This window comes from Engystomops pustulosus, chromosome 8, assembly GCF_040894005.1.
Source record: "Engystomops pustulosus chromosome 8, aEngPut4.maternal, whole genome shotgun sequence".
Classification (NCBI taxonomy): domain Eukaryota; kingdom Metazoa; phylum Chordata; class Amphibia; order Anura; family Leptodactylidae; genus Engystomops; species Engystomops pustulosus.
This window is the reverse complement of record NC_092418.1, coordinates 103,715,207-103,723,886: the sequence shown is the minus strand read 5'-3', so window position 1 is coordinate 103,723,886 and position 8,680 is coordinate 103,715,207. Positions and strand designations below refer to the sequence as shown.

The following is an 8,680-nucleotide window of genomic DNA, read 5'->3' as shown; positions in this document are numbered from 1 at the left end:
GGGTCTTTTATTACTTTTTCACAGTACTGTGTTCAGTAATTTTATTTTATTGTACAGGTTGTTACAGGCGTGTTGATACCCGATATCTAGTGTTTTTGTGGTGATTTTTGTTTTGTTTATGTGATATTGGGCAATCAGAGTTCTTTTTTTCTTACTATTTTATTATGTCCCAATGTCAGTTGATCACTTACTCAGTGTAATATGCTGCAATACTGTTTTTTTGCAGCACAGTACATGGTCAGTCTAGGCATCCTGCATAGGCTAAAAGTAGGACTGTAAGGCCCCTTCTACACTCGCGTTTTTCACGCGCGTGTTCTGAGTGTGCTTTTGATGCGCAGAACTTGCATTGCACTCTGACCCATTGTAATCAATGGGCTTTTTCAGACTTGTGTTTTTTTTTAAAAGCGCGTTTAAATCTCGACATGCTCTACTTTTGCAAGTCATGCGTGTGAAAAACGCACCATACAAGTCTATGGAGACGCATAAAAAACGCATCGCACTCTGAGACGCATGCAAGTCCGATGCAAGAGCAATATGTTTTTCACGCATCAATTGCCATAGAAAAGATAGAGCTCAGCCCTGCGTCCTTTACAAAACTGAGACACTGAACAAACTCTGACTGAAAACTGATTGAACTCTGATAAAAAGTGTGCGTTTTTCACTGACTAAACCCTGATCAGACTCTGACGTGATCTGTAACGCAAGTGTAGAAGGGGCCTTAGATCGTGCAATCTAATGAAAGCAGCTCTGGGTCCTTCATAGGACCCTGGGGCTGCCATGTTAGTGATCGGAACCCCCTGTGCCTGGTGTGTAGGGTGAGTACCCGATAATGTCCTATAAATGCAGACTGAAGCTGTCCTTAGCAATGAAAGCTTTGACAACACACAGTTTCTTTAAAATAATTCCACAATTTGGCCACAGATTTATAGATCTGTTTGCATCAAAGACAACAGCTCAAACTCTATTATTTGTAATGAGAACATGGTATCTGGGGCATGGAGGATAGATGCTGCGTCCTATCTGTGGAAGGGTCTTCCGGACCTTTATGCCTCTAAATCTAATTCCACGTACACTGCAGGAAATTCAGGAGAAGTTTTGCGAAGTCAGGCTGCATTCACATTAACGCGTGGCCACCGTACCGTAGTGAGGCGGGCACACGACGGCGCCCCTGATTACCCCCGCCCCTCTCCATAGAGAAACATGGGGCATGGCGCCACATTCCGGGGAAAGATAGGACATGTCCTATCTTTCCCTGGCTACGGAACGGTGCAGTGCGGCACCATACGACCATTGCCATCTATGGGGGACGTATATGAGTCCACCATACAGCAGTGTGAATGTAGCCTTCATCCTATTATATCCAGTTTGGCAGTCCAGGCCATAGTATCCCAAGCTTCACAAGATGCAAATACATAAGAAAATCCTGCTGGGTGGCTGTCAGAATGTCTGTAGGGTCCAATGGGCCACTACAAGAACCTCCCGCAATTGAAGTGTATTGCAACGTTAATTTTAAGTTATTTTCATATCCAAAACTGATGGAACAGACTAATCAGCTATTAAATTGGTCTTTAAGACCAAAAACACACTCCAGATACTGATCTATAGTAGAGAAATTCCACAAGTGGCCTCCGAGAAAGGAACATAGGAGTCTTTGGATGTACAGAGGGCTTCACAGTGCCTGGCATCGAAATATCAAGCAGGTACTGTGTCCAATACTCCAAAAACAATGGGCTCTGCGCTTCATATTGTATTTCCGAACCTGACAGACAACAAGATATATTTAAGATTAATGAGGGAAGCCCATTGTCCCTAAATACACATCTATGTGGGAGGTGGAAGTTCTACTGCTTAAATGAAACGGACCCCGGAAGACTTTCGGTCAGAGAAGCGGGGATTAAGCTCGCATGTTTAACGCATTTGGGATTAGCGACAAGAACAATGAATCTGACATCGATTCACAAAGCGTGGCGTCTCAGACACCTAAAGGTTCTCACGTAAAACCTCCCATACAGATTAAAGTCCAGAAGAAATTGATTTAGTGAGGACACCGAGGACCGACAATTGTGTATAGTCCTAGCTATACAAAAATATTTACAATTAACGCTCCCTTTAAGAGGGGAGGTTATGGCCTTATCTATCCATCGGCCTCCCAAAGAACGGAGCACAGTTTGCAGGGGTCTACGACCGCGGAGCACCGCAGCGCTCACTTTTCATTTTCAGGAGGCAGACGCCGGCACCCATCAGCAGTTGCTGGGCGGCTGACCATTTCCCTAGAACAAATGCAGTTTGCAGATTATAGATGTTTCTTAATCTTGTTATATTCTGGAATAAATTATTGGTTGAAATCCCTGAATCTGTATAGAACCGAGAATCTCACCTGTCCATAGATAAAATAGCTAATTATTGGGGTGACAATCATCAGGCGCTGGTTACTGATGGATGCTCTGCTGTGATGTCCTCTCTCACTATCTGCTGTTATAGAGCAGCTGGGGCGGTGCAGGTCCATTCTCAGGCGGTGGCTCAGCCTGGAGATGATGCATCACTTTAGTCTCCGTGTTTCCCGTCCACCATTCTGTGATTTACGTCACTCTCAGCACATAACATGGGAGGGAACAGACGTCAGCGCTAATACGACACAAGACCAAACGCACGAGCTGGAATCAAATAAAATCAAATGTCAGAACTTAAGATTTTACCTTTTTGTCAAATAAGTATTCACACACCTATCTGGTACTTGTTAGATATTTGATATGTGTTCGGTGCAGAATGTTCTGTACATACAATAAGTGCAGGCATCACACATGGTCCGCCCTGCATCACACATGGTCCACCCTGCATCCCGCATGGTCCGCCCTGCATCCCACATGGTCCGCCCTGCATCACACATGGTCCGCCCTGCATCCCACATGGTCCGCCCTGCATCACACATGGTCCGCCCTGCATCACACATGGTCCGCCCTGCATCACACATGGTCCGCCCTGCATCACACATGGTCCGCCCTGCATCCCACATGGTCCGCCCTGCATCACACATGGTCCGCCCTGCATCACACATGGTCCGCCCTGCATCACACATGGTCCGCCCTGCATCCCACATGGTCCGCCCTGCATCACACATGGTCCGCCCTGCATCACACATGGTCCGCCCTGCATCACACATGGTCCGCCCTGCATCACACATGGTCCGCCCTGCATCCCACATGGTCCGCCCTGCATCACACATGGTCCGCCCTGCATCACACATGGTCCGCCCTGCATCACACATGGTCCGCCCTGCATCCCACATGGTCCGCCCTGCATCACACATGGTCCGCCCTGCATCACACATGGTCCGCCCTGCATCACACATGGTCCGCCCTGCATCACACATGGTCCGCCCTGCATCACACATGGTCCGCCCTGCATCACACATGGTCCACCTTGCTGCAGGTAACTTTATACCGAATTATAGGGTCTGTATTACAGCTACAACCCTGAAAGGGGTGCGGACACTTGTTAAATACACGGACACTGAAACAGTGGCTTAAGGCCCGTTCCCCACTTGCGAATGTGATGCGATGAACTCGCATCACACTCGCAACGCAAGCTGCCGGGAACGCACGGCCTGAACGCTGCACCGCGGGAGTGAACTCAGCATGTCAGTTCACTCCCGCGGTGCAGCGTTCAGGCCGTGCGTTCCCGGCAGCTTGCGTTGCGAGTGTGATGCGAGTTCATCGCATCACACTCGCAAGTGGGGAACGGGCCTAACTAGAAGAGACAGGGCCCCCTAGCAGGCTACTGCATGGGGCCCCCCTTCTTAAAATATACATATTACTATACTCACACTTGCAAGTTACAATCACATATAAATACACTCATGTGCATATACACACACACATACAGTGCCATATGCAACATACTCACATACAGTGTATACAGACACCATATACACATCACAGATACTGCATATATACATCACAGTATATGTTATATACATATTATGCTGGACAATGTGCAGTACAATATAGATATAATAGTGCACATCCTCCATTCTTTATTGTGCCAGGTTGGATGACGGGGCCCCCTGACACTGCGGGCCCCATAACGACTGCTATGGCTGCTACCGCTGTAGTTACGCCCCTGCACTGAAAAGAAGATGCAAAGTCCGACAGGAAACTGACACAAGCACCTTACTAAATGTAGGCCAGAAGTTTTCTACAGAATGACAACAAGCAGAGATCTGATGAATTGATACAGAAAGCACATTGGAAAATCATATAACTTTTAGGGTCAACAAAAGATTTTATTGAACAATAATAATAATCTTTATATAGCGCCATCAAATTCCGTGGAGCTTTACAAATCATAGGGGACACATTGAAAAATATAATATAACATTACAGAGTACAATAGGAGTGAGGGCCCTGATCACAAGAGCTTACATTCTATGAGGATGAGGGGGTGACACAAGAGCTTACAGTCTGTGAGGATGAGGGGGTGACACAAGAGCTTACAGTCTATGAGGATGGGGAGGGGGTGACACAAGAGCTTACAGTCTATGAGGATGAGGGGGTGACACAAGAGCTTACAGTCTATGAGGATGAGGAGGGGGTGACACAAGAGCTTACAGTCTATGAGGATGAGGGGTGACACAGGAGCTTACAGTCTATGAAGATGAGGGGGACACAAGAGCTTACAGTCTATGAGGATGAGGGGGAGACACAAGAGCTTACAGTCTATGAGGATGAGGGGGTGACACAAGAGCTTACAGACTATGAGGATGAGGGGTGACACAAGAGCTTACAGTCTATGAGGATGAGGGGGTGACACAAGAGCTTACAGTCTATGAGGATGAGGGGGTGACACAAGAGCTTACAGTCTATGAGGATGAGGGGATGACACAAGAGCTTACAGTCTATGAGGATGAGGGGTGACACAAGAGCTTACAGTATATGAGGATGAGGGGGTGACACAAAAGCTTACAGTCTATGAGGATGAGGGGGTGACACAAGAGCTTACAGTCTATGAGGATGAGGGGGGACACAAACTTACAGTCTATGAGGATGAGGGGGGACACAAGAGCTTACAGTCTATGAGGATGAGGGGATGACACAAGAGCTTACATTCTATGAGGATGAGGGGGTGACACAAGACCTTACAGTCTATGAGGATGAGGGGTGACACAAGAGCTTACAGTCTATGAGGATGAGGGGGTGACACAAGAGCTTACAGTCTATGAGGATGAGGGGTGACACAAGAGCTTACAGTCTATGAGGATGAGGGGTGACACAAGAGTTTACAGTCTATGAGGATGAGGGGGTGACACAAGAGCTTACAGTCTATGAGGATGAGGGGGGGACACAAGAGCTTACAGTCTATGAGGATGAGGGGGTGACACAAGAGCTTACAGTCTATGAGGATGAGGGGGTGACACAAGAGCTTACAGTCTATGAGGATGAGGGGGTGACACAAGAGCTTACAGTCTATGATGATGAGGAGGGACACAAGAGCTTACAGTCTATGAGAATGAGGGGGACACAAGAGCTTATGCAGCATCCCCCACCGGGGCCTCCTTTTCTTGGGGCCTGGAGGCAGCCGTGGCCCAGAATACCGGAGTGGCTGGCGGTTGCGGCCTAGGGCGCACTGATGTCACGTTGCTTGGTATGGGGACTGGAGGACTGTCCTACAGCCTGGCAGGTCTCCAGCAGGTGGTGTGTGCAAGAAATATGGAAGGAGAGGCTGATTTGCTGGTGTCTCCCTGGGGCAACCCCTTAGTGTCCATAAGATAAGTCCCTGGGTAATGGATGGGAAGCCCGTGGTGGTACAGCCTTATCCAGGGATCAGACGGAGGCAACGTTGTGCAAAGTAACTCACGGTTCTTTATAAGAACAACTGCAGGCAACAAGCCTGAATGGTCTCGGAACAGATTCCGGATTACTGGAGTGGTCATGGAGAGTGGTCCTCAGGAATTGGGTCACCAGTCTGGTAGCAGATGCAGGCTGGGATGGAGCTGTGTCCAGTTCTGAAAGGTGTAACTTTTATTCTGGGTTCAGCTGAGTGTCAGCCCTGATGGTGCACGGACACTGTTTCTCTCCTTTCTCTGTCTGTGGGACAGGATGTGTGATCTAGTGAGAGCTGAGGCCTAAGAGGCCTGTGGTAAGAGCGTAAGAGCATGTGCACATCAATTTAACCATTGCCTGTTCAGGCACGATCTACAGCTGCTAAAACCTTGTGCTTAGGTTCTGGAACATTCCTGGAGGGTTCGCGACTCCCTCTGTCAGCTCTTATCCTAGAGAGGGCGCTGTTTGCAACTACTCCCTTGCCCATGCATTGGCAGGGGTGTTGCACTTACAGTCAATGAGGATGAGGGGGTGACACAAGATGTATAATGGTCCAGACATTCTTCAATGACAGAATAAAATAATTCAATAAATAAAGATGCTGCTGCTTGAACCAGTCATCAGCCGCATCTTATATACAGGGTCCAAGGTGAAAGTGACTAAAAGAAGCCTAGAACTTGGTTTATATCTGGTGTTTGCCGGATAGCAGACGGGAGATAGGACATAGGATGGATTAGTAAAGGGAGAGATGAGCACGTTTGGAACTTTGGAGGGTGGGTATTACGCCTCATTCACATCGCCGTTGGGGGACGTAAATATACAGCTGACGTATATGTTGGACATACTCCCCCCATAGGCCGGTTATGGGTGCACAGCTCCGTATGGAGCGTTACGTTGTGTACCGTTCCGTAGCCGGGAGAAAGATAGGACGAGTCTAGCGCGTGACATAGCCCAGCGCCTGACCGCAGCTTCCATACCCCTTCAACGAACATGGGCACAGCACTGGGAGACCGTGATGAGAGGCACCAGGAGAGATTGAGGGGGTAAGTACATGTTTATTTTTTTAAGCAGCCCCCGAGCACATTGCTGTTTTACTTAGACAACCCCTTTAAAGGAAACCTACCACTTGTAGTGGCAGGTTTCCGATGGAAATACCGGGCACCAGCTCAGGGTGAGCTGGTGCCGGAGCTTATTTTAGTTAGTGTTTTAAACCGCGGTATTGCGGTTTAAAACACTTTTTAAACGTTATAGCCGGCGCAGGCAGGTACGCGCTCGGCGCTTACCGTGCACGCGGCTCTCATTCACTTCCTATGTAGCCGCGTGCACGGTAAGCGCCGAGCGCGTACCTGCCTGCGCCGGCTATAGCGTTTAAAAAGTGTTTTAAACCGCGATACCGCGGTTTAAAACACTAACTAAAATAAGCTCCGGCACCAGCTCACCCTGAGCTGGTGCCCGGTATTTCCATCAGAAACCTGCCACTACAAGTGGTAGGTTTCCTTTAAGCTTGAAGATTTCTTTGTGGGTTCTGCACAGAACTATAGGCCAGATGTGAAACTAGTTTTTTCTGTTTTTGAGACTTTTCATATTGTCGCACTGTTTTTGCGCTGTTTTTACCCTCATTCATCCTACCAATCCAGGTGTTTTGCTGCGCCTAATAATGATTCATCATTAGCAACTTGTTACTCAATTGGAATAGCTGAAGAGTGATTTGCTTAGAGTTTGTACAGCAGCAGAGCAGTGTATCCCCTGTATAGTACAGCAGCAGAGCAGTGTATCCCCTGTATAGTACAGCAGCAGAGCATTGTATCCCCTGTATAGTACAGCAGGAGAGCAGTGTATCAAATGTATAGTACAGCAGCAGAGCAGTGTGTCCCCTGTATAGTACAGCAGCAGAGCAGTGTATCCCCTGTATAGTACAGCAGCAGAGCAGTGTATCCCCTGTATAGTACAGCAGCAGAGCAGTGTATCCCCTGTATAGTACAGCAGCAGAGCAGTGTATTCCCTGTATAGTACAGCAGCAGAGCAGTGTATCCCCTGTATAGTACAGCAGCAGAGCAGTGTATACCCTGTATAGTACAGCAGCAGAGCAGTGTATCCACTGTATAGTACAGCAGCAGAGCAGTGTATCCACTGTATAGTACAGCAGCAGAGCAGTGTATTCCCTGTATAGTACAGCAGGAGAGCAGTGTATCAAATGTATAGTACAGCAGCAGAGCAGTGTATCCCCTGTATAGTACAGCAGCAGAGCAGTGTATACCCTGTATAGTACAGCAGCAGAGCAGTGTATCCACTGTATAGTACAGCAGCAGAGCAGTGTATCCACTGTATAGTACAGCAGCAGAGCAGTGTATTCCCTGTATAGTACAGCAGCAGAGCAGTGTATCCCCTGTATAGTACAGCAGCAGAGCAGTGTATACCCTGTATAGTACAGCAGCAGAGCAGTGTATCCACTGTATAGTACAGCAGCAGAGCAGTGTATCCACTGTATAGTACAGCAGCAGAGCAGTGTATCCCCTGTATAGTACAGCAGCAGAGCAGTGTATTCCCTGTATAGTACAGCAGCAGTGCAGTGTATCCCCTGTATAGTATAGCAGCAGAGCGGTCTATCCCCTGTATAGTACAGCAGCAGGGCAGTGTATCCCCTGTATAGTACAGCAGCAGAGCAGTGTATCCCCTGTATAGTACAGCAGCAGATCAGTGTATCCCCTGTATAGTACAGCAGCAGAGCAGTGTATCCCCTGTATAGCATAGCAGCAGAACAGTGTATCCCCTGTATAGTACAGCAGCAGAGCAGTGTATCCCCTGTATAGTACAGCAGCAGAGCAGTGTATTCCCTGTATAGTACAGCAGCAGTGCAGTGT

The 8,680-nt window shown here is 48.1% G+C and overlaps 1 long non-coding RNA gene across 2 annotated transcripts in view; it reads right to left on the bottom strand.

Annotated features, from left to right (window-relative positions):
- Positions 1 to 2,176: 2,176 nt before the first annotated feature.
- Positions 2,177 to 8,680, bottom strand: part of LOC140075773 (uncharacterized) — a 41,981-nt gene continuing 35,477 nt past the window's right edge. For both annotated transcript variants that reach the window (XR_011849463.1, XR_011849464.1), the window contains exons 2-3: positions 2,378 to 2,654; positions 2,177 to 2,270 (exon numbers count right to left, since the gene is read on the bottom strand). This is a non-coding gene — a long non-coding RNA (uncharacterized lncRNA). The remainder of the gene's footprint in view (positions 2,271 to 2,377; positions 2,655 to 8,680) is intronic.